At 51.7% G+C, this 26,179-nt stretch overlaps 1 pseudogene; it reads right to left on the bottom strand.

The window, feature by feature from the left end:
- The window catches only part of LOC144806831 (uncharacterized), a 135,457-nt pseudogene that overhangs the window by 42,625 nt on the left and 66,653 nt on the right, over positions 1-26,179 (bottom strand).

The following is a 26,179-nucleotide window of genomic DNA, read 5'->3' as shown; positions in this document are numbered from 1 at the left end:
AAGAGGGAGGTCCATCGACATGTACCAGTGTGTGACCACTAAGAGCACCGGGCTCTGACCCTTGTGGGAGGAGGGAGGTCCATCGACATGTACCAGTGTGTGACCACTAAGAGCACCGGGCTCCGCCCCTTGTGGCAAGAGGGAGGTCCATCAACATGTACCAGTGTGTGACCACTAAGAGCACCGGGCTCCGACCCTTGTGGCAAGAGGGAGGTCCATCAACATGTACCAGTGTGTGACCACTAAGAGCAACGGGCTCTGACCCTTGTGGCTGGAGGGAGGTCCATCAACATGTACCAGTGTGTGACCACTAAGAGCACCGGGCTCTGACCCTTGTGGCAGGAGGGAGGTCCATCAACATGTACTAGTGTGTGACCACTAAGAGCACCGGGCTCTGACCCTTGTGGCAAGAGGGAGGTCCATCAACATGTACCAGTGTGTGACCACTAAGAGCACCGAGCTCTGACCCTTGTGGCAGGAGGGGAGGTCCATCAACATGTACCAGTGTGTGACCACTAAGAGCACCGGGCTCTGACCCTTGTGGCAGGAGGGAGGTCCATCAACATGTACCAGTGTGTGACCACTAAGAGCCCCGGTCTCTGACCCTTGTGGCAAGAGGGAGGTCCATCAACATGCATCAGTGTGTGACCACTAAGAGCACCGGGCTCTGACCCTTGTGGCAGGAGGGAGGTCCATCAACATGTACCAGTGTGTGACCACTAAGAGCACCGGGCTCTGACCCTTGTGGCAAGAGGGAGGTCCATCAACATGTACCAGTGTGTGACCACTAAGAGCACCGGGCTCCGACCCTTGTGGCAGGAGGGAGGTCCATCAACATGTACCAGTGTGTGACCACTAAGAGCACCGGGCTCTGACCCTTGTGGCAGGAGGGAGGTCCATCAACATGTACCAGTGTGTGACCACTAAGAGAACCGGGCTCCGACCCTTGTGGCAGGAGGGAGGTCCATCGACATGTACCAGTGTGTGACAACTAAGAGCACCGGGCTCTGATCCTTGTGGCAAGAGGGAGGTCCATCAACATGTACCAGTGTGTGACCACTAAGAGCACCGGGCTCCGACCCTTGTGGCAGGAGGGAGGTCCATCAACATGTACCAGTGTGTGACCACTAAGAGCACCGGGCTCTGACCCTTGTGGCAGGAGGGAGGTCCATCAACATGTACCAGTGTGTGACCACTAAGAGCACCGGGCTCCGCCCCTTGTGGCAAGAGGGAGGTCCATCAACATGTATCAGTGTATGACCACTAAGAGCACCGGGCTCTGACCCTTGTGGCAGGAGGGAGGTCCATCAACATGTACCAGTGTGGGACCACTAAGAGCACCGGGCTCTGACCCTTGTGGCAAGAGGGAGGTCCATCAACATGTACCAGTGTGTGACCACTAAGAGCACCGGGCTCTGACCCTTGTGGCAAGAGGGAGGTCCATCAACATGTACCAGTGTGTGACCACTAAGAGCACCGGGCTCTGACCCTTGTGGCAGGAGGGGAGGTCCATCAACATGTACCAGTGTGTGACCATTAAGAGCACCGGGCTCTGACCCTTGTGGCAGGAGGGAGGTCCATCAACATGTACCAGTGTGTGACCACTAAGAGCACCGGGCTCTGACCCTTGTGGCAAGAGGGAGGTCCATCAACATGTACCAGTGTGGGACCACTAAGAGCACCGGGCTCTGAGGGAGGTCCATCAACATGTACCAGTGTGTGACCACTAAGAGCACCGGGCTCTGACCCTTGTGGCAAGAGGGAGGTCCATCGACATGTACCAGTGTGTGACCACTAAGAGCACCGGGCTCCGACCCTTGTGGGAGGAGGGAGGTCCATCAACATGTACCAGTGTGTGACCACTAAGAGCACCGGGCTCCCACCCTTGTGGCAGGAGGGAGGTCCATCGACATGTACCAGTGTGTGACCACTAAGAGCACCGGGCTCCGCCCCTTGTGGCAAGAGGGAGGTCCATCAACATGTACCAGTGTGTGACCACTAAGAGCACCGGGCTCCGACCCTTGTGGCAGGAGGGAGGTCCATCAACATGTATCAGTGTGTGACCATTAAGAGCACCGGGCTCCGACCCTTGTGGCAGGAGGGAGGTCCATCAACATGTACCAGTGTGTGACCACTAAGAGCACCGGGCTCTGAACCTTGTGGCAAGAGGGAGGTCCATCTACATGTACCAGTGTGTGACCACTAAGAGCACCGGGCTCTGACCCTTGTGGCAGGAGGGAGGTCCATCAACATGTACCAGTGTGTGACCACTAAGAGCACCGGGCTCTGACCCTTGTGGCAAGAGGGAGGTCCATCGACATGTACCAGTGTGTGACCACTAAGAGCACTGGGCTCCGACCCTTGTGGGAGGAGGGAGGTCCATCAACATGTACCAGTGTGTGACCACTAAGAGCACCGGGCTCCGACCCTTGTGGCAGGAGGGAGGTCCATCAACATGTACAGGGTGTGAGCACTAAGAGCACCGGGCTCCGCCCCTTGTGGCAAGAGGGAGGTCCATCGACATGTACCAGTGTGTGACCATTAAGAGCACCGGGCTCCGCCCCTTGTGGCAAGAGGGAGGTCCATCAACATGTACCAGTGTGTAACCACTAAGAGCACCGGGCTCCGACCCTTGTGGCAGGAGGGAGGTCCATCAATATGTATCAGTGTGTGACCACTAAGAGCACCGGGCTCCGACCCTTGTGGCAGGAGGGAGGTCCATCAACATGTACCAGTGTGTGACCACTAAGAGCACTGGGCTCTGACCCTTGTGGCAAGAGGGAGGTCCATCGACATGTACCAGTGTGTGACCACTAAGAGCACCGGGCTCTGACCCTTGTGGCAGGAGGGAGGTCCATCAACATGTATCAGTGTGTGACCACTAAGAGCACCGGGCTCTGACCCTTGTGGCAAGAGGGAGGACCATCATCATGTACTAGTGTGTGACCACTAAGAGCACGGGGCTCTGACCCTTGTGGCAGGAGGGAGGTCCATCAACATGTACCAGTGTGTGACCACTGAGAGCACTGGGCTCCGACCCTTGTGGCAGGAGGGAGGTCCATCAACATGTACCAGTGTGTGACCACTAAGAGCACCGGGCTCTGACCCTTGTGGCAGGAGGGAGGTCCATCAACATGTACTAGTGTGTGACCACTAAGAGCACCGGGCTCTGACCCTTGTGGCAGGAGGGAGGTCCATCAACATGTACCAGTGTGTGACCACTAAGAGCACCGGGCTCTGACCCTTGTGGCAAGAAGGAGGTCCATCAACACGTACCAGTGTGTGACCACTAAGAGCACCGGGCTCTGACCCTTGTGGCAAGAGGGAGGTCCATCAACACGTACCAGTGTGTGACCACTAAGAGCACCGGGCTCTGACTCTTGTGGCAAGAGGGAGGTCCATCAACATGTACCAGTGTGTGACCACTAAAAGCACCGGGCTCTGACCCTTGTGGCAAAAGGGAGGTTCATCAACATGTACCAGTGTGTGACCACTAAGAGCACCGGGCTCCGACCCTTGTGGCAGGAGGGAGGTCCATCAACATGTACCAGTGTGTGATCACTAAGAGCACCGGGCTCTGACCCTTGTGGCAGGAGGGAGGTCCATCAACATGTACCAGTGTGTGATCACTAAGAGCACCGGGCTCTGACCCTTGTGGCAGGAGGGAGGTCCATCTACATGTACCAGTGTGTGACCACTAAGAGCACCGGGCCCTGACTCTTGTGGCAGGAGGGAGGTCCATCAACATGTACCAAAGTGTGACCACTAAGAGCACCGGGCTCTGACCCTTGTGGCAAGAGGGAGGTCCATCAACATCTACCAGTGTGTGACCACTAAGAGCACCGGGCTCTGACCCTTGTGGCAGGAGGGAGGTCCATCAACATGTACCAGTGTGTGACCACTAAGAGCACCGGGCTCTGACCCTTGTGGCAGGAGGGAGGTCCATCAACATGTACCAGCGTGTGACCACTAAGAGCACCGGGCTCTGACCCTTGTGGCAGGAGGGAGGTCCATCAACATGTACCAGCGTGTGACCACTAAGAGCACCGGGCTCAGACCCTTGTGGCAAGAGGGAGGTCCATCAACATATACGAGTGTGTGACCACTAAGAGTACCGGGCTCTGACCCTTGTGGCAAGAGGGAGGTCCATCAACATGTACCAGTGTGTGACCACTAAGAGCACCGGGCTCTCACCCTTGTGGCAGGAGGGAGGTCCGTCAACATGTACCAGTGTGTGACCACTAAGAGCCCCGGGCTCTGACCCTTGTGGCAGGAGGGAGGTCCATCAACATGCATCAGTGTGTGACCACTAAGAGCACCGGGCTCTGACCCTTGTGGCAGGAGGGAGGTCCATCAACATGTACCAGTGTGTGACCACTAAGAGCACCGGGCTCTGACCCTTGTGGCAAGAGGGAGGTCCATCGACATGTATCAGTGTGTGACCACTAAGAGAACCGGGCTCCGACCTTTGTGGCAGGAGGGAGGTCCATCGACATGTACCAGTGTGTGACAACTAAGAGCACCGGGCTCTGACCCTTGTGGCAAGAGGGAGGTCCATCAACATGCACCAGTGTGTGACCACTAAGAGCACCGGGCTCCGACCCTTGTGGCAGGAGGGAGGTCCATCAACATGTACCAGTGTGTGACCACTAAGAGCACCGGGCTCTGACCCTTGTGGCAGGAGGGAGGTCCATCAACATGTACCAGTGTGTGACCACTAAGAGCACCGGGCTCCGCCCCTTGTGGCAAGAGGAAGGTCCATCAACATGTATCAGTGTATGACCAATAAGAGCACCGGGCTCTGACCCTTGTGGCAAGAAGGAGGTCCATCAACATGTACCAGTGTGTGACCACTAAGAGCACCGGGCTCTGACCCTTGTGGCAAGAGGGAGGTCCATCAACACGTACCAGTGTGTGACCACTAAGAGCACCGGGCTCTGACCCTTGTGGCAAGAGGGAGGTCCATCAACATGTACCAGTGTGTGACCACTAAAAGCACCGGGCTCTGACCCTTGTGGCAAAAGGGAGGTTCATCAACATGTACCAGTGTGTGACCACTAAGAGCACCGGGCTCCGACCCTTGTGGCAGGAGGGAGGTCCATCAACATGTACCAGTGTGTGACCACTAAGAGCACCGGGCCCTGACTCTTGTGGCAGGAGGGAGGTCCATCAACATGTACCAAAGTGTGACCACTAAGAGCACCGGGCTCTGACCCTTGTGGCAAGAGGGAGGTCCATCAACATCTACCAGTGTGTGACCACTAAGAGCACCGGGCTCTGACCCTTGTGGCAGGAGGGAGGTCCATCAACATGTACCAGTGTGTGACCACTAAGAGCACCGGGCTCTGACCCTTGTGGCAGGAGGGAGGTCCATCAACATGTACCAGCGTGTGACCACTAAGAGCACCGGGCTCTGACCCTTGTGGCAGGAGGGAGGTCCATCAACATGTACCAGCGTGTGACCACTAAGAGCACCGGGCTCAGACCCTTGTGGCAAGAGGGAGGTCCATCAACATATACGAGTGTGTGACCACTAAGAGTACCGGGCTCTGACCCTTGTGGCAAGAGGGAGGTCCATCAACATGTACCAGTGTGTGACCACTAAGAGCACCGGGCTCTCACCCTTGTGGCAGGAGGGAGGTCCATCAACATGTACCAGTGTGTGACCACTAAGAGCCCCGGGCTCTGACCCTTGTGGCAGGAGGGAGGTCCATCAACATGCATCAGTGTGTGACCACTAAGAGCACCGGGCTCTGACCCTTGTGGCAGGAGGGAGGTCCATCAACATGTACCAGTGTGTGACCACTAAGAGCACCGGGCTCTGACCCTTGTGGCAAGAGGGAGGTCCATCGACATGTATCAGTGTGTGACCACTAAGAGAACCGGGCTCCGACCTTTGTGGCAGGAGGGAGGTCCATCGACATGTACCAGTGTGTGACAACTAAGAGCACCGGGCTCTGACCCTTGTGGCAAGAGGGAGGTCCATCAACATGCACCAGTGTGTGACCACTAAGAGCACCGGGCTCCGACCCTTGTGGCAGGAGGGAGGTCCATCAACATGTACCAGTGTGTGACCACTAAGAGCACCGGGCTCTGACCCTTGTGGCAGGAGGGAGGTCCATCAACATGTACCAGTGTGTGACCACTAAGAGCACCGGGCTCCGCCCCTTGTGGCAAGAGGAAGGTCCATCAACATGTATCAGTGTATGACCAATAAGAGCACCGGGCTCTGACCCTTGTGGCAAGAAGGAGGTCCATCAACATGTACCAGTGTGTGACCACTAAGAGCACCGGGCTCTGACCCTTGTGGCAAGAGGGAGGTCCATCAACACGTACCAGTGTGTGACCACTAAGAGCACCGGGCTCTGACCCTTGTGGCAAGAGGGAGGTCCATCAACATGTACCAGTGTGTGACCACTAAAAGCACCGGGCTCTGACCCTTGTGGCAAAAGGGAGGTTCATCAACATGTACCAGTGTGTGACCACTAAGAGCACCGGGCTCCGACCCTTGTGGCAGGAGGGAGGTCCATCAACATGTACCAGTGTGGGACCACTAAGAGCACCGGGCTCTGACCCTTGTGGCAGGAGGGAGGTCCATCAACATGTACCAGTGTGTGATCACTAAGAGCACCGGGCTCTGACCCTCGTGGCAGGAGGGAGGTCCATCAACATGTACCAGTGTGTGACCACTAAGAGCACCGGGCTCTGACCCTTGTGGCAGGAGGGAGGTCCATCAACATGTACCAGTGTGTGACAACTAAGAGCACCAGGCTCTGACCCTTGTGGCAAGAGGGAGGTCCATCAACATGTACCAGTGTGTGACCACTAAGAGCACCGGGCTCCGACCCTTGTGGCAGGAGGGAGGTCCATCAACATGTACCAGTGTGTGACCACTAAGAGCACCGGGCTCTGACCCTTGTGGCAGGCGGGAGGTCCATCAACATGTACCAGTGTGTGACCACTAAGAGAACCGGGCTCCAACCCTTGTGGCAGGAGGGAGGTCCATCGACATGTACCAGTGTGTGACAACTAAGAGCACCGGGCTCTGACCCTTGTGGCAAGAGGGAGGTCCATCAACATGTACCAGTGTGTGACCACTAAGAGCACCGGGCTCCGACCCTTGTGGCAGGAGGGAGGTCCATCAACATGTACCAGTGTGTGACCACTAAGAGCACCGGGCTCTGACCCTTGTGGCAGGAGGGAGGTCCATCAACATGTACCAGTGTGTGACCACTAAGAGCACCGGGCTCCGCCCCTTGTGGCAAGAGGGAGGTCCATCAACATGTATCAGTGTATGACCACTAAGAGCACCGGGCTCTGACCCTTGTGGCAGGAGGGAGGTCCATCAACATGTACCAGTGTGGGACCACTAAGAGCACCGGGCTCTGACCCTTGTGGCAAGAGGGAGGTCCATCAACATGTACCAGTGTGTGACCACTAAGAGCACCGGGCTCTCACCCTTGTGGCAGGAGGGAGGTCCATCAACATGTACCAGTGTGTGACCACTAAGAGCACCGGGCTCCGCCCCTTGTGGCAGGAGGGAGGTCCATCGACATGTACCAGTGTGTGACCACTAAGAGCACCGGGGTCCGACCCTTGTGGCAGGAGGGAGGTCCATCGACATGTACCAGTGTGTGACCACTAAGAGCACCGGGCTCTCACCCTTGTGGCAGGAGGGAGGTCCATCAACATGTACCAGTGTGTGACCACTAAGAGCACCGGGCTCCGCCCCTTGTGGCAGGAGGGAGGTCCATCGACATGTACCAGTGTGGGACCACTAAGAGCACCGGGCTCCGCCCCTTGTGGCAAGAGGGAGGTCCATCAACATGTATCAGTGTGTGACCACTAAGAACACCGGGCTCTGACCCTTGTGGCAAGAGGGAGGACCATCATCATGTACTAGTGTGTGACCACTAAGAGCACGGGGCTCTGACCCTTGTGGCAGGAGGGAGGTCCATCAACATGTACCAGTGTGTGACCACTGAGAGCACTGGGCTCCGACCCTTGTGGCAGGAGGGAGGTCCATCAACATGTACCAGTGTGTGACCACTAAGAGCACCGGGCTCTGACCCTTGTGGCAGGAGGGAGGTCCATCAACATGTACTAGTGTGTGACCACTAAGAGCACCGGGCTCTGACCCTTGTGGCAGGAGGGAGGTCCATCAACATGTACCAGTGTGTGACCACTAAGAGCACCGGGCTCTGACCCTTGTGGCAAGAAGGAGGTCCATCAACACGTACCAGTTTGTGACCACTTAGAGCACCGGGCTCTGACCCTTGTGGCAAGAGGGAGGTCCATCAACACGTACCAGTGTGTGACCACTAAGAGCACCGGGCTCTGACCCTTGTGGCAAGAGGGAGGTCCATCAACATGTACCAGTGTGTGACCACTAAAAGCACCGGGCTCTGACCCTTGTGGCAAAAGGGAGGTTCATCAACATGTACCAGTGTGTGACCACTAAGAGCACCGGGCTCCGACCCTTGTGGCAGGAGGGAGGTCCATCAACATGTACCAGTGTGTGATCACTAAGAGCACCGGGCTCTGACCCTTGTGGCAGGAGGGAGGTCCATCAACATGTACCAGTGTGTGATCACTAAGAGCACCGGGCTCTGACCCTTGTGGCAGGAGGGAGGTCCATCTACATGTACCAGTGTGTGACCACTAAGAGCACCGGGCCCTGACTCTTGTGGCAGGAGGGAGGTCCATCAACATGTACCAGTGTGTGACCACTAAGAGCACCGGGCTCTGACCCTTGTGGCAAGAGGAAGGTCCATCAACATGTACCAGTGTGTGACCACTAAGAGCACCGGGCTCTGACCCTTGTGGCAGGAGGGAGGTCCATCAACATGTACCAGCGTGTGACCACTAAGAGCACCGGGCTCTGACCCTTGTGGCAGGAGGGAGGTCCATCAACATGTACCAGCGTGTGACCACTAAGAGCACCGGGCTCTGACCCTTGTGGCAAGAGGGAGGTCCATCAACATATACCAGTGTGTGACCACTAAGAGTACCGGGCTCTGACCCTTGTGGCAAGAGGGAGGTCCATCAACATGTACCAGTGTGTGACCACTAAGAGCACTGGGCTCTCACCCTTGTGGCAGGAGGGAGGTCCATCAACATGTACCAGTGTGTGACCACTAAGAGCCCCGGGCTCTGACCCTTGTGGCAGGAGGGAGGTCCATCAACATGCATCAGTGTGTGACCACTAAGAGCACCGGGCTCTGACCCTTGTGGCAGGAGGGAGGTCCATCAACATGTACCAGTGTGTGACCACTAAGAGCACCGGGCTCTGACCCTTGTGGCAAGAGGGTGGTCCTTCAACATGTACCAGTGTGTGACCACTAAGAGCACCGGGCTCCGACCCTTGTGGCAGGAGGGAGGTCCATCAACATGTACCAGTGTGTGACCACTAAGAGCACCGGGCTCCGACCCTTGTGGCAGGAGGGAGGTCCATCAACATGTACCAGTGTGTGACCACTAAGAGCACCGGGCTCTGACCCTTGTGGCAGGAGGGGAGGTCCATCAACATGTATCAGTGTGTGACCCCCTAAGAGCACCGGGCTCTGACCCTTGTGGCAGGAGGGGAGGTCCATCAACATGTACCAGTGTGTGACCACTAAGAGCACCGGGCTTCGACCCTTGTGGCAAGAGGGAGGTCCATCAACATGTACCAGTGTGTGACCACTAAGAGCACCGGGCTCTCACCCTTGTGGCAGGAGGGGAGGTCCATCAACATGTACCAGTGTGTGACCACTAAGAGCACCGGGCTCTGACCCTTGTGGCAAGAGGGAGGTCCATCAACATGTACCAGTGTGTGACCTCTAAGAGCACCGGGCTCTGACCCTTGTAACAGGAGGGAGGTCCATCGACATGTACCAGTGTGTGACCACTAAGAGCACCGGGCTCCGACCCTTGTGGCAGGAGGGAGGTCCATCAACATGTACCAGTGTGTGACCACTAAGAGCACCGGGCTCTGACCCTTGTGGCAGGAGGGGGTCCATCAACATGTACCAGTGTGTGACCACTAAGAGCACCGGGCTCCGCCCCTTGTGGCAAGAGGGAGGTCCATCAACATGTACAGGGTGTGTCCACTAAGAGCACCGGGCTCTGACCCTAGTGCCTGGAATGAAGCATTCGAAGCCGGGTTACGGCCACCAACATGCCGCAGGATCAGAGGAACTTAAAGCATCATCCGAGGAGCGCCATGGATGACCAGTAACCTTGCCTGCAGCAACGTGACTACCGTTCATCGCTGGTGCTGGCATCTGCTTCAGTCTACTGTGAAGCCGTTGTGCTGAACACTGCTGACTTCTTCTGTATTGTAAACCAGTGGGAACAAGTACAGCTAACCTCGGGACGCCCCAATAAAGCTTTTTTGACATACCTGAGAGTATGTTTTAGCTCACACACTTCCTTATCTGCCCCTCACCACACCCTGCTCACCTACAGGTGTTAGTATACCTCTATTGCTTGACAAAATAAAACATCGCTGAGCTCCTCCCTCGTAGAGCATGGGTTGTAGACCACACTGCAACCAGGTTCCCAGTGCAAGAAGGTTACCCTATGATGAAGCATGCCACCTGCGTGTAGGTGATGGAAACCCCAGCCCTCTCCCTCTCAGTTTTCGAAACCCAGACCCAAGGGATCCTATTTTGTGTATTTCTGCTTATGTTAGAGGGGAGTTGTCCGCTGCTGGTCTTTAAACCTCCCCAGACCTTCCTTGTGTGTTGTGTTTGAATTGGCTCCGCCTCATTTCCCTACAGCGCTAGTAGGCTTTGACTTCTAGAAATCCATAGTGGAATATCAAAGACTCGGACTTCTAAGACTAAGACTTTGACTTGTAGTGGGGTTTAATCTGACTGTTTCCTATCGTAAATGGGGAATAACAGCTGCCAAATGAAAGGGAAGAGGGACTCAGGATGATAGAGTGCCACCTTACGAGGGCTGTGTATATTTTTTGTGTATGCCATATTTCACTTTGTGTTCGTATATAAATACTACTTTGTCAAAAAAGGGTGTATCTGGCTGGATATTTATGTATTGGGGTTGCTCTATGTATTTGGAGCCATGCCCATCTGTTTACCTTGCACCCACCTACCACCGGGGAAGCCTTGGCCTGCTTGACCTGCACTACTACTGAGAGTCAAGGGCTGAAGGGGTTCTTGACCCATTGCTCCCAGTTGCTTAGGACCCATAGTAGGTCGGACGCTGGGACATAAGAAGTAAAAGACCTCCGCCACCACGGTTGGGCCCAGTAGCTCGTACTTGCCCTGTGGCGCCTGAAAGGGGTTCTAACATATCTATGTATAAACACTTTTATAACTCTCTCTCTATCAATATTTGTATATTATACCTCACCTAAAGAAAACAAAGGTTATAGGGACGTTATAGTTATGCTCAGATTTCACTGGTGCAAAACAACTGAAATTCAGCAGTTATAGTTACATGAGTTAATTATAACTTCTGCCGCCACGATGCACTACTTATGACCTCACATATTACATCACTCATGACATGGTCAGTGACATCACGGATTACATTTCAACAGACATTAATCAGAACATCATCCAGTGAGTGTGAGTATTTTGTAAACATTTCTGTTTTCATCAGTGATGTCATTTGAGATGTCATCAGTGATGTCACTGACCATGTCATGAATGATGTAATATGTGACATCTTCAGCAGTGGATTGCGGGTGCGCGAAATATAGTTAGTACAACTAACTATATAGGAGCAATTTCAATGGTTTTGTATGAGTGAATTGTCCAGCTAACTCTAACACCCCTAAAACTTATAGTTTTTTGAGTGACTGTCAAAGGTTTTTAAAATGCTAATTCCTAACTATATAAGGCATGAAACCTATGTTTTTTTGGTAAATTTCGATGTTTTTTTAAAAGACAATTTTTAAATGTATTAATTGTTATTTTTTTATACTGATTTACTATATTTTTGCGGGCAGGTGTTCAGAAGGCAAGCCCCCTTTTTACAACACTCTGCAGCACAGCTCCATGGCGCATACTGGAGATACCTGTTGGACTAGTTCCCTCTAGGGTACCTCTGGATTGAACAGGAATGAATTCCCCCATCTTAAACTGTGCAAACGCGCCCTGTAGAGTGGACATGCCTAGGGGGTCAGTGTGTTTCTACCCTGTCCCCTTTTTGTGTTCTACACGTTTGTTTTTCTGCTTTCTTGTGCCTCGGTCTACCGAGCACAAGATGGCTGCCAACACTTCCTGGTTTGAAGTGTTGAAAGCCAATGAGCATGCAGCTCGTGCTCTGAAAGTTTTAGAACTCAAAAAGGGGGCATTGTAGAAGCACCCTGACTCCCTAGGCTTGCTCAGGGGGTCCCACAGGACCCCCAAGGCAAAAAAAAAAATCACTCATGACATCACTGATGACATCTCAAATGACATCACTGATGACATCATCCAGTGAATGTGTGTCTTTCTGAAAAATAAATATTTTTTATACATGTATATCTAAAGGTCGATGGAAGAATAAATGGGTAAGTAAGTATATAAATGGATGACTTTTTTGTAAAATTGATTGTATAACTGACTGATTAATTGTATGTTAGTTAATACATGGGTTAGTGAGTAATGTTTAAATATGTAAATATCTGTATCAGTCTCACACATTTTTTGAATAAGTGGCTGCATGGGTTAGTGAGTAGCTACATGAATGCCTATATAGGTTATTAGTTGGTTTTTTGAGTATCAGTATGAGTGTCTGAGTGTTTACATGGTTTGGTGGGGGATATTACTTAGCACATAGATGCATTAATGAGTGACTCACTGTTTATATGTGTTTTGAAGACAGCATGTGTGCAGGACTGTATGAGTGGATGAGTGTGTGTATAGGTGTGTTAGTGAGTGAATGACTGTCTCAATACTGTCTTTATGAGTAAGTACATATGTTTTAGACCAGTAATGTCCAGCTAACTATAACATGTTTGAAACCTATGTTTTTTTCAGTGAATTTCAAAGGTTTTTAAAATGCTAATTCCTAACTATAACGTGTGTGAAACCTATGGTTTTTTCAGTGAATTTGCAAGGTTTTTTAAATGCTAATTCCTAACTATAACGTGGCTGAAACCTATGGTTTTTTCAGTGAATTTCAAAGATTTTTAAAATGCTAATTCCTAACTATAACGTGTGTGAAACCTATGGTTTTTTCAGTGAATTTGCAAGGTTTTTTAAATGCTAATTCCTAACTATAACGTGGCTAAAACCTATGTTTTTTTCAGTGAATTTCAATGGTTTTTTAAATGCTAATTCCTAACTATAACGTGCCTGAAACCTATGGTTTTTTCAGTGAATTTCAAAGGTTTTTCAAATGATAATTTTCAAATGTAATAATTGTTATATTTTTTATATTGATTTACTACATTATTATAAATTATTTATTTTTAGATATATTATTTTTTAATTACATTACATATTTTTAATATAAATTTAAAAAAAATGTTTGTACACCTCCCTGCAACGCAGCCCCCTGGCATGTTTGCAGAGGGGGAACTAATTCCCCTTGCATACTGGGGGTCCCTAGGGGCCAACTAGCCCACCTGGAACCTCCAGTATGCGCCAGGGGGCTGCGTTGCAGAAAAGTGTAATGAGGCCACGCCCCTTTTTACACCTCTCTGCAACGCAGCCCCCTGGCACATTTGCAGAGGAGGACCTAACTCCCCTTGCATACTGGGGGTCCCTGGGGGCCAACTAGCCCACCTGGAACCTCCAGTATGCGCCAGGGGGCTGCATTGCAGAAAGGTGTAATGAGGCCACACCCCTTTATACACCTCTCTGCAACGCAGCCCCCGGGCGCGTTTGCAGAGGGGAAACAAATTCCCCTTGCATACTAGGGGTCCCTGGGGGCCAACTAGCCCACCTGGAACCTCCAGTATGCGCCAGGGGGCTGCATTGCAGAGAAGTGTATTGAGGCCACACTCTTTTTTACACCTCTCTGCAACGCAGCCCCGGGCGTGTTTGCAGAGGGGGAAATAATTCCCCTTGCATACTGGGGTCCCTGGGGGCCAACTGGCCCACCTGGAACCTCCAGTATGCGCCAGAGGGCTGCGTTGCAGAAAGGTGTATTGAGGCCACACTCTTTTTACACCTCTCTGCAATGCAGCCCCCGGGCGTGTTTGCAGAGGGGGAACTAATTCCCCTTGCATACTGGGGGTCCCTGGGGGCCAACTGGCCCACCTGGAACCTAAAGTATGCGCCAGGGGGCTGCATTGCAGAAAGGTGTAGAGGCCACACCCTTTTTTACACCTCTCTGCAACGCAGCCCCCTGGCGCGTTTGCAGAGGGGAAACTAATTCCCCTTGCATACTGGGGGTCCCTGTGGGCCAACTAGCCCACCTGGAACCTCCAGTATGCGCCAGTAGGCTGCATTGCTTTGCCCCGGGGGGCAGCGGTCTCAGGGGCAGTGTGGGGGGGGGGATTGGGGTCCCCCCACACTTCTTTATCACTATGCCCTCGCGATTTGATCCCCCCGGGAGGTTATTTTTAAAAAAACAGGCCGGTTTTTAAAAAAAATTTGAGCCTTTTTTTGTCCTTTTGGGACCACCTGGGCAGGCCTAGGGTGTCATGGTGTGTCTACCCTGCCCCTTTTTTTTCTACAAATTTGTTTTTCTGCTTTCTTGTGCCTCGGTCTACCTAGCACAAGATGGATGCCAACACTTCCTGGTTAGAAGTATTGACAGCCAATTAGCATGCTGCTTTCTCTGGAAGGCATGCTGATTGGCTGCCACTGTCTGTCAACACTCCAAACCAGGAAGTGTTGGCAGCCATCTTGTGCCTCTGTAGAACCAAGGCACAAGAAAGCAGTGAAACAAATATGGAAAACACGCAAAGGGGGCAGGGTAGAAGCACCTTGACCCCCTAGGCCTGCTCAGGGGGTCCCACAAGGACCCCACCCAAATTATTTTTTTTAAATTGCGGGGTGCGCGCACCGTACGCGTACCTTGGCGAGGTACGCGCACGGTGCACGTACCCCGCGATTTTTCACAAAAAAATAATTTTTTGGGGCCTTGGGGGTCCTTGTGGGACCCCCTGAGCAGGCCTAGGGGGTCAGGGTGTTTCTACACTGCCCCCTTTTTGAGTTCTACACGTTTGTTTTTCTGCTTTCTTGTGCCTCAGTCTACCGAGGTACAAGATGGCTGCCAACAATTTCTGTTTTGGAGTGTTGACAGACATTGGCAGCCAATCAGCATGCAGCTCGCGCACGCGAAGGTCCGTGCACGTACGCGTACGGTGCGCGCACGGTACGCGGACCCGTGCGCGTACGGTGCGCGCTTATAGATATATACATTTTTTCAAATTCGATTTTCTCAACAACTACTGGAGGGATTAACACCATTTAAACAAAAGGGTGATCTGCGAATCAGACTCTACCATTTTGCAAAATATGGTGTAATTCCGTTCAGCGGTTCGGGCTGTAGCCGCGTCTAATCGTCCTATGGAAATTAAAATGGGGAAATCACGTTTTGGGACCCCCCCTTTTTTCTCGGCCCCCGCTTGACGAATCTTCCCGGGAAGGAGCGGAGCGGGCCATCTTCTTTGAGAAATTCTTGAAGATTCAACAACCGGCGCCAAAGTTATTCCCAATAGAATATTGCGAATTTCCTATGGAAACTAGGTCCTAACTATATAAACCTACTGGCGACCGCCAGTAGGTAATATATATATATATATATATATATATATATACACACACACCACAATAAGACAAGACCGGGACCATGTAGATGCAAGAAATTCTCTATTTATTGCGCCCAAAACACTGGGCATTGATAAGTATATGTGTGTAGATATTTTTAATAGATTTAAATAGTGCAAATTTTGCCCAAGTGCATTAGAGCACTTTACATCAGAAGCAGAGTATGCACCAAAATGACAGATTTTTTAACTCTGTGTTTATGGTTTAAGCGATTTGCCCAGACTCACAGAATGTTGAGCCAAGCCAGGATTCAAACCTAGCTGTCCTGTTTCAAAGTCTACAGAGCTAGCATAAATATATTTACAAATATAGAACAATTTAAAAAGTACCTGCCAAGGTGTGCTCTAAAGGTATTCCTGATGGAGCGACTCCTGATGTAGTTGCTGTTATACAATTACTCCAGATGTTCTTATCTGTGATGTAATGACTGATCACCAAGAAGGCAGGAATATCTGGAGAAAAACAGGGTGAAGAAATTTCACTTTTTGTAAGACAATTCTCAAAAACAAATCTTTTTTTGGAAGGAAACTTCACAGTGCAGGTTATGTTGTGAAGGGTAACAAAATCTGCAGACTGCATACAGTATGAAACTTATAAATAGCAGCTCGGAAAATAGCAGCAATTATTCAGTATTTGACCATTACCAAAGAAATAGCCGCAGCGAGCTGCTGCCTCCCCAGTTGGTGACATAGAGTCTGTAATTCTTGTGACGGGTCTGGTCAGTGGTGATATAGATTCTGTAATTCTTGTGACGGGTCAGTCAGACGTGAGGTGATAGCAGAGTTTCACTAACCTCACAGGAGGAGGGACCTCCACCTCCATTCTGTCCAGGCGGCCCCGCTGTTAGATCAGCGGAACCCCAGCCTGCTGGAACAGCGCACACAAGCCACGGGCGGCGTGCTGCCGCAGACTCTCAGAGCTTCAGTCAGGCTTGATAGTGACCGCTGGCGTTTCTGTAACCTAACGAAATATCAGACTATGAACCTCAAATAACGGTAATACACTCGGCTTTTAAGTACACTGATTTAGAGAAGATAGCTTCAGGCAGAGAGCAGCGTCCAACCAGAACTGCCCTATTTTGCCTCTAGACGATTTTTCAACATGAGGTGTGTTTTGATGGAAACGGGCTTTAGGGTTGAGCAGCCGTATTTACAGATATTTGCAATTCTAAGCCCTTTGCCTCACCCCCTCCCCGGCTAGCCGCCTTTATCGGGTTCGCCTAGGCGGATGAGTCCATCCAGGGCACGATTTCCGGCCGTGAGCGGCCTCGTCTTCCCCTCCGGCCGTGGTGGGCTTTTGCTGTGCCCTGCCCGCGGTGTGGCTTGCATGCGGCGCGGTGATAGCTGCCCCTTTTCGGTGTCGGAGATTTACTGCTACTAGAACTAAAATGTGATTCAGCTACCCGTGTTGCGGCCATTGCCTGTAGGGATGGGGAAGTCGCCCATATTTGCCAAGTGACCTTAAAAGCGGTGTACGTGGGGCAGGTTTACCGTCGGGAGCTTATACCAGTGTTGCCTTCTTGGTAGCCGAAATGTTTAAAGAAGTGATCCAATGTTACTCAATTGTTACTATTGGGATTACACGGGACACGGATGCGGAGACTAGGCGGCGCAAAAGCCCGGACGAGCCCCATTTTCAAGGTTAGGAAACAAGCAGCCTGCCTGCAAAATATGATGTCTCATTCTTAACGGGCAGAAGCATTCACGTCAGTACATCTGGTTTGTAGCGCGAGTTTTAAATTTAGCGCGCGAACTGGGCCTGGACCGCACGCGTGTTATGGCGCTGGGACGGTCGCATAGTGAAGCAACAACAGCCACCCATTTCAAGTTAAGTGGCATGTGGGGGAGAAGTTGTTTGCCTAATTTATATGATACTACGTATCGAGGAAACCTTCAGAGACCCAGGGTTCTGTCTAATTGTCCCAGCGTGTTGCCCGAGCAGTCTGGTCCAACCCCCTTAGCAATACCATTACGGTTACATATGCGTTGAACCACGAACCTGGTAGGTAAGCGGCAACGGTGTCCCGTTGGCGCCAATTTACAGCGGCCTCGCCAGAGGCCACGGGTATCTGGTTAGATGCCCCACACCCTAGAGGGCAGTGGGTTGTGACAGATGCCATGTGATAGTGGATCAACTAAAATAGTTTAAAGGCATTATATAGGGCGTTGCATCCGGAAATAGTGCGGATAAACCTATAGTTATTCAGACGCTTCACCTCTCAGTACATGTCGTTCGGATAGGAAGACCGATAATACCGAATACCAGGGACCTGGCCGCAACATAGGTCATGGCAGTTTGTAACCGAAAGATACCTGCTGTGTACAAGCAGACGACTAGCACGGTTTTAACTCCATAGAAACATGCTGCCGCGCATAAGCCCTTTCCCTGTATGGTTGATTTAGACAACCGCTTAATGCAGCAAAATTGCATTCGTTATCACGGATGGATGGATCGACAGGCGGGGCGCGGAGGTTCTGTAATTGGCATGATAGGCAGTCAGGATTGTGAACACCTGTGGCAGAGTCCCTTGTACAGCGTGCTCTCAGGCATACGGAAGGGGAGTGAGAGGCGGGTTAGAAGCTGACGCAAGAGAGCTGGTTAACAACCCTCATCATGCGCGGAGTGGTGGCCTGAGATCACGATGTTGCACCCCCTGCAAAAAACTGTGCCTAGCATAGAGTTCATCTCGAATGTGTAGTAGCTACCGCCCGATGACCCCCGCCAGCCCCACAAGGTCGCCCCTTGCAGCACAAGAGGTGCCCTTTTTTCCTCGCATAACACCCGTAACCATGATGTGATGGGGAATGGCATGCTGCCGATGACGTTCGGCCACCCAAAGCCAGCATCATCCATTTACCCGTCGTCGCAAGCACAATAGACACGGCACACAGGCTTGGGGACGGTGTGGGGTAAGGGGTGTTGGAACGAACCCAGATAGAAGTATCAGGACAGCTCGGAATCTCGGCGGGACCAGGGGTCCCGTGTAAATTATAAATTTACCACAAATCCGTCCATAATCCCTTAAATGGAAAGGTTGTCGTTTGTGTTCCTTTCTAAGAGTATGCAAGCAAATGACTGACAGTACCACCCTTCCCTCAGCAGCATTCCCCCTTTATCCCTTAACACTACTGTTAAAATCGTTTGGGGGAGAGGTATTCCTCCCTCCTCCACGGCTTGTTATTTGCAGTCCCAGTCCCACCACACATAGGGACGGACAGTGGTGACGGGGAAAAGACATCCTAAAGCTGAGTATTGTTCAGAGGTGATTAGCGAAAATATGGGACAGGAATTTAAAATGGCACTAGTTTTCTTGCTATGCCAACATCATTCTCTTCAGTCTGCTGCTGCCGCCAGCCAGATAATGAAGCTGTGCGAACTGAGGGCCAAACGTGAGCACCTTGAGTAGTGAAGTGCGCGGGTTCCTACACATACAACTAGGTACCATCCATCAGGTTTCCAATCGTTCGGTGGGCCTATGATTAATTAGGTTCGAATACGACCTCACAGCGCTCATGTCTCCCTGCCGGGGGAAACGGTGCAATTAGCTTGCACGTCTTTGCCTCGCATATCTAATCATCCATGCTCTTGGAAGAATAGGCGCCCCTGCCATCGCAATCAATTTTCGTTGTCTTAATATAGCCGTTTGGGTGGGGGCAGGTAGAAGCAGTGCTGGGCACGCAAATAACCTTCCCAGCGAGTTATCGTTCCTCAGCACTTTGACAGGTTGGACTCGGTTCGAGGGCATTTAATAGTTGCAAGAAAGACCTCAAACAGGTGGATTCACCCCTTTCACCTTATCGTGTTTCAGTAACCATGACTGTTTAGCTAATAGTATTCTGGCATTCTACAACTTGTAGATTTGATCATTGATGCACATAAAAAAAAAAAAAAAAAAATTCCCAGTATTGAACGCGCTAGATAGTTACCCAGGATTGAATAAATATAGCCACACGCGACATTGAGTCACGGGGCAGCAATGCATATTTTGAGTATCAAGGTAAACCATAAATTATTACAAAAATGGTTTGTAACTCTCAGCAGTACAGCCTGCTGGCATTTACGAGATCGGTATTGGACATGATTGTTTGTGTTTTCCCCATTTCTGTGAATACAGTTCAACTTCCAAGTAGAGTCGTCCTACCATAACAGCAAGGGTTTCCATACTATTGAAATAACGAAGATTGTACAGGTAGGCAGGATGAACAACTCACAAGTTCGTTCTTCGCCAAAAGGGTCGAGCATTGCATTGGTGCCTTGAGCTAGTCAGGCCACCTGGTGGCACTGCAGCACAGTTTTACCATTACTAGGCCTGACAGAACACTGCGGTCAGTGTTTTCGGAATTATGGCCTAGGCCAGGTGAGCGGTGAGCCCTCACCGAGGTACAGCAGTAAGAAGCAACTGTGACTTAGCACGTAGAGTAGGGGACGGCGGGTTAAGGCCTGGCTGCTAGATAGGAGTTGGCCTAACGGCTAGGGTGCCGACCTCGGACCTGGGGATCTGGGTTCGAGTCTCGGCCATCATCCTGTGATCCTGGGCAAATCACTTAATCCCCTCGTGCCTAATGAATGTGCATCCCCATGCAAGGTAACTGGTGATATGTAAAGCGCTCTGATACCGATCCGAATCTAGCTCGCGCTATATAAAACTCAGCAAATAAATACAAATAAAATACCAGAAACCAAGACATTATGCTCTGCACCATACCTCAGCAAATTTCTCAGTTTGCATAGTGAGACTGCACCACACAAGGGCTCAGGGCCGCGTCCCTGCCGCGAGCGAGGCGCCACCCGCCTGCGGTCTTCCAGTGAGGTTCATGGTAGATTTGTCATTCTCTTCACTGGGTAGGTGTCTCGTTCTGACGTAAGTATTGGGTGTAACAGTTCGGTTTCGGCAAGCTATGCGGGAAGTTTACCCCGTTAGTACGTGTTACAGATGTGAGGTACAAGACCTGTCGAATCACTCAGTCCCTGGAGTTAGAACTGCTTGCAAGGCGCAACGATGGTTAACGATGGTTAACAACGCTGGCACTCGGGGACTCGGGGACTCAGGCCTGTACAATTCTATGTAATAGTGGCTGCCTCGGTCAGTAGCATAGGTGACCAGCAAACTAGCGGAAATATGGGTCGTCGAAAAATTTGCTATTAGGTCACTTTACAGTAGAATGTATACTAGTAAGTTGAAACAAACACCTCGTCCTTATATCATAGTCCTCGGGCATTGGAACTATGTATGTTTCTGCTGGTAAATAAAATTGAATTTACAGCCAGGGTTCCGATTTGGCACGAAATCTGCTAATGCGCACTTACATGGGGTCTGAAGAGCTGGGACGCTGTTGTTTAAAGCGCCGCAAATGTCGTTGTATTGGATGCACTGATGTGCTTTCGGTCAGAACTAACGGTATAACCTATAACATTTCAAACACAGTTAAAAATCGGGATCTTGTGATCCAATTTCCCATACATGCCTTGATCTAAGCCCTCTAGGTAGGCTTAGGTATCTTTCTTACTCCCTCAGTGACACAGACCTCGCTGCTTCTAGTGGCTGAATTGGCAGGAAGTAAGCATGGCACGAGATGTGTCAGGGTTACTCCTGAGTCTTCTGAGTGTGCAGCCGCCACGAGGAAGGGTTTTGCCGGATCCACAGGTTTTGGGGGTGCCTAACTACGTTGCACTAGTGAAAGGGGCGCATAGCCATGAGCAATAAGCTTGGATTGTGCTGGAGGAGCAACAATGTTCGGGGTATCAACCAGATTAGCTCAGCGATGTAGCGGCAGGAAGCTCCTGTAAATAAGCTCATTGCCATATAGCAATGATACAATCTACAGGAAAACATGCCAGGTGTGACCATTCTTCTTCCGGTAGGACCAGTCACCAATACAGTCACTCCAAATGGTGCTCCACAGGGGGAAAAACTGACATAGAGTGCATGAGTCAAAAAGTACAAGTATACACAAGAACAAATGTAAGGAAGTAAGCGTGGCACTTGTCCAGGTACCAAAAGCAAACACGAGGAAGGGGTAGCAAACAGTGTGTGTTGAGAAAAGGTGACATACAGGTACGAAGAGTATCAAGAACAAGTAGACAGATAATACTGTTTAAATGGCAGACTCTCTAACCAAGAACGCTATGGGAAGTCACCCCCAAGGTCATGGTAAATAGAACTTGCTAGAAGGATAAGGCCTTCCGCAGATAATAGGAAGAGCAGTATTGTATTGGTAGTGCCCTTAAAGGAGGGGAACATGGAGTTCAGTTGGGAGGCCTGGGATGAGGGGTTCCTGGGTAGAACGGTAAGGGTCGAGTTAGGATGTGAGACTAAATCACACACCCAAAGTGCAATGTACATAGACAATAGGGAGGGAATCAGTGGCACTCCCTATAAATTCCTTAGACCTCCCTGTGCCAATCAGGGTGGAGACACATGTGATAGCAATGCGAATATGTGAACGGCAGTACCATCGGGTTCCTGGGGAAAACGAAGGGACACAGCTTGTCAGCCTGTTCACTCCATATATAAGTGCAGGCACCGTAAGAAATCCAGTTGTCTTTGTCTGCGCCGGTGCTTACTTAAAATATCGAACTAATAGCCCACTTTATCATTTGATAGCATCACGCATCCCAAAGCGGAAGGGTACTATGTTAAAGGTGCACTAAACAGCAACCAAAAGTAGCTAGGTGGGTGGGGGGCTCTGTCATCGATGGGGGCCTCCTCCAGAGCTGTGGCGGAGTACAGGGCGATCTGGAAGCAGATGGACAGTAGGGGTACCTCTGCGGCAGAAGGATACAGTCTAAATACCTCTGCCTGGCACAGTAGGGTGCCCGAGCCAAGAACCTGGAGCCGAGGGGGTTTCATGAAACAGCGTCGGCGCCCCGTTAGTCCTTCGGGCGGTCGGGGGGCCTGAACCGACCGGGGGTGTGCCTCAGCTCCCCGCCCTGACAGGGGGGGCGGGAGTCTAACGAAATAAAGTGATAATGTACTGCACCGTCTGAGCATCGACTCGCCGTGCAAGATGGCTCCTTGGGCATGCAGGTCAGCGAGAGGCTGCCGCATTGGATCGCCTGTAAGATGACCCACCTATCAGTAGCTGTGTTGTACGAAATAAACCTGCATCACTGCTTTCCCACAAATATGTCTCATGGTTTCCTTGGTACGTAAGTGTATGTGCGCAGGGCGGAGTAAGCACTGATGGTGTGGGTACTATGCTATTTGGGCAGGGGCTGACAGACCCTGTGTCTCTGCGTTGCTTGTTCGGGGGCAGAATGTGTGCTTTGGAGCAGCGGCCAGACACAGCTAGAGGGGGGGGGGCATTAGGAGGCAAAGTAACATGAACGTCAATTCACCTAAGTGCAAGGGGCAGCGGGGGAGCATGCGAAGAACACATTTATATTCACTATTCATTTAATGAAGAATTGACAGCAACAAAAACAGAAGAGTGGAGCTGCCCTGGGGTGCCTGGCATTGATGCTGCCACCTCTGAGGCCGGGGCCTGCAAGGGCAGTGCTGGGGGGGCCCAAAGACGGCCATGGAAGGGAGCCCATGGAAGAGCTGCCCTGTCTGGACTCAGTGTGCGCTCCAGGTGACCCCCAGCCCTGCAGGCCTCACCCCCTGAGTGTCCCCGGCCTTCCTCGGTGAGGAGGACGCTTCCCTCCATGGACTCCTGCTCTGGGGGTCCTGGGGGGGTCATCGCATGGAGCAGGCCCCGGGCTTAGAGGGGGCGCTTTGGGCCCCAGGGCAGCTCATATCAGAAAGCAGAGTCATTACCGGGCCCGAGGCGGGGCTCGAGGTGCGTTTCATGTGGCCCCGGATTTTAGTTTCCAAGCCCGCGCCCTTATCCTGATCCCGGGAGCAGAGAGAGGGCTGCAGAGGAGCTTCCGGAAACAAACCGGCTCTGCTGTACTGCGCATGTGCAGAACACGAGACACCTACTGCGCATGTGCTGATCATGAGACACTCCCAAACCATTGCACTGCGCATGCCCAGCACGTTGATACGGCCCGCGTATACCGGACTGCGCGTGCGCAGAATCTCGCGCGACACCGAGCACACCGGAAGCAGGAGCAGTAAATCCGGGTGTGCCTAGAAGTGAGGCAGAGCCGTCCAAGGCGCTGCACAGGCCCGGAGCACGAGGAGCAAGCCTCCCTGTGTGCCCTGGAGGCGCCTCACCGCTCACTGGAGGCTTCAGAGCGCTTTACTCTAGCTCATACCACACCAGGCCAGATGTGTGTTTAAGGCACAGGGGGTTTACTTGATTTGCATCCTGCCCTGGTGTGTTTGCTTCAAAACATTGAAGAGCAGCACTGGCCCAGGATGCAGCTGAGGAGCCTTGGCCCTCAGTGTCTCTCCCACTGACCACGAACAGTCAGACGTGAGGTGATAGCAGAGTTTCACTAACCTCACAGGAGGAGGGACCTCCACCTCCATTCTGTCCAGGCGGCCCCGCTGTTAGATCAGCTGAACCCCAGCCTGCTGGAACAGCGCACAAGCCACAGGCGGCGGCTGCCGCAGACTCTCAGAGCTTCAGTCAGGCTTGACAGTGACAGCTGGCGTTTCTGTAACCTAACGAAATATCAGACTCTATGAACCTCAAATACCGGTAATACACTCGGCTTTTAAGAACACTGATTTGCGTGACAATCATTTCACATGCGGTAATGTTACTTAAAATGCATTAGTGTCACACTGGATGTGTGACACTTGGCAGGGCTGGGTCCACCCCCTAATCCTAAACTCTCCTGCCCGGAGTTTAGATTCCTCTTTTCTGCAATAGATGATAGATTGGGTCCTGCTGGACGTCTGGCGGTTCTAGCATGGCCAGAGGCGGGAGTATTCCTTATACTCTCCAGTTCATGACCTCCATGCGTGATTAGACGGTCTTTCAGCAGCCCCCTCAATGGCCGACCTAGGCACACACTCGGAGTACTTAGCCCATACATACTCTGGCCACAACCCACTCATGCTGCATCTGCACTTGGGGAAGAGGGAAGGCCCTGTTCCCACAGAGCGGCTCTGCCCAAAGCTGCTGCACAACATGGGTCTTCTGTGACTTCCTAAGGGAAGCGATTCATGACTTCTCCCCATGTAACCAAGGCCCTACATAGGTAGCGATAGTCTGAGAATCATTGACGGTCGTGATCCGGGGTTAATGAATGGGAGCAGGCTGGGATACTGTAGAAAGCAGGTGTTAGACCTAGGGGATCCTAGACTACATAGGGTAGCCTGGCACAGTAGTGGACACAGCTAAACTCAAGGCGTTGGTTAAGTGCTTACAAGACCCACTCACAGTAACTCAGTGATTGACCACTAAAATAAAAGACTCAACACCAATTTTGGAAAAATACCAGTACCTTTTATAAAAATAATATGACTCTGTTTCTTATGCAAAATAGGTTTACAATTAGCTTAGCAACATCGCACATATGTTACACCAACCTTAGTATATTTCACACTCTAGGAAGACTAATTCATAGGTACAGTTCCCTTGTAATAAATGATTATCACTCCCACAAAATTACTTCTTCCAGCAGATATCACAGCAAGGAATATTCACTATACAGGTTACACATTTACATTACAGACCTGGCATGTACATTTCATTACCCTTCTGTTCTCAGAGATCTGTTCCAGCACGTCAGTCTCTTACCCCCAACAGCGCTGTTCTCAGAGGTCACAGCCCACTAAAAAGCTAAACAGGAGACAAGAGGTGTTAATACGGCTTCACCTTTTGTTTACTTAGTGGCTACACCGCTCTGATAGTGAATCTAACTCCAGGGGTTTAATGGCTTGTAGAGATCCTGACAGGGAGTTCCAAACTTTAATGTATTTCTCTGGCCCAGTCCCTCAACCACTGGCACAAGTACTTAAACCTAGCGGTTCGTGTCTGGAATCAGCGGCCAGGAGTCAAGTTCCCCCAAGGTCTATTTGGAAGGCCTCAGCGCTTCGTAACCACGTTTGTTTTCCAGTCACCGGGGTTACCGAGTGCCGGCACAGCCGCCTCCCGCTCCCTCACTTCCCGGCTTACTTTTGGGTTGAAGGCGAGCTAGCTGGCATTGCCTGCTTCACGCGGTGTCGGTGGTGTCTTCCAGCAGTCGACGTGGGCGTGAGGAGACAGGGAAGCCTACCCCAGTCCGAGGCGCTCCACCGAGGCGTCCGATGCGGCGCTTCTGCCTCCTTCGATGTTCCCGCTGACTGGGACTCCGCCGCGGCGCACCTCTGGTGACGCGGCCGGCCCTTCCTGACTCCGCCTTGCGCCCGCCTCCTCCGACGCGCGGGGTGCTTCTTACCGGTTCCGGCTTGGCGCACCTCTTCTGACGCGACGGCGTCCTTCTCCGCTTCACAGGCGATCAGCTGGGCTCTCCACACACGCCTCGCAGGCGATCAGCTGGGCTCCGCCTCACTTCCAGTGACGTTTCCCTCAATCCTCTCACGGACAACTGGTCCCTGCAAACGCATGTGGGACAGGCTT

Source organism: Lissotriton helveticus, chromosome 1_2, assembly GCF_964261635.1.
Source record: "Lissotriton helveticus chromosome 1_2, aLisHel1.1, whole genome shotgun sequence".
Taxonomy (NCBI): Eukaryota; Metazoa; Chordata; class Amphibia; order Caudata; family Salamandridae; genus Lissotriton; species Lissotriton helveticus.
This window is presented reverse-complemented; position numbering and strand designations above follow the sequence as displayed.